At 57.8% G+C, this 448-nt stretch overlaps 1 protein-coding gene across 1 annotated transcript in view; it reads right to left on the bottom strand.

The window, feature by feature from the left end:
- COL6A3 (collagen, type VI, alpha 3) overlaps positions 1 to 448 on the bottom strand; it is a gene marked incomplete at both ends in the record, with an annotated part of 42,318 nt that overhangs the window by 29,723 nt on the left and 12,147 nt on the right. The gene's annotated exons all lie outside the window — the stretch shown is intronic.

A 448-nucleotide genomic window follows, 5' to 3' on the forward strand; every position in this document is an offset into this window, starting at 1 on the left:
GAGTGTGATCAGCACAGGAGTGACACGGCCCTTGCTGGAAATGACAACGTTTGTCAGGGGACGTTTCTGACACTTGTATTGACAAGTCTCTTAAACGTCGGGTTTATCAACGGGCCTCAACCTCTGTCGTGGCAGATGTTTTCAACGGCTGCAGATGCCAGAGCCGCGTGCTCTGGGCCAGATGCTCAGCGGCAGAAGGCAGCTTCGTTGACGTTGGTGGAGCAACGCTGGATTACACCCCTCCCTTGCTTCTCTGCAAGCCGCCACGCCTTCACCTGGGGCTTTCCAAGAAAGCTTTTGGGGACATTTCCGCCTTCCGGCACCTAAAGGGTGGTTGGGCGCCCACCGCTATCACCCCCTTACTAAGGAAAGCCCGGTTCCGGGGGGATGCTCCTGTGCGTCCCTAGATGTCAAGAGCTGTGTCCTGCCCTGCAGTGGCTTCCCGGGG

This window comes from Phaethon lepturus, unplaced genomic scaffold (assembly GCF_000687285.1).
Source record: "Phaethon lepturus isolate BGI_N335 unplaced genomic scaffold, ASM68728v1 scaffold38810, whole genome shotgun sequence".
Taxonomy (NCBI): Eukaryota; Metazoa; Chordata; class Aves; order Phaethontiformes; family Phaethontidae; genus Phaethon; species Phaethon lepturus.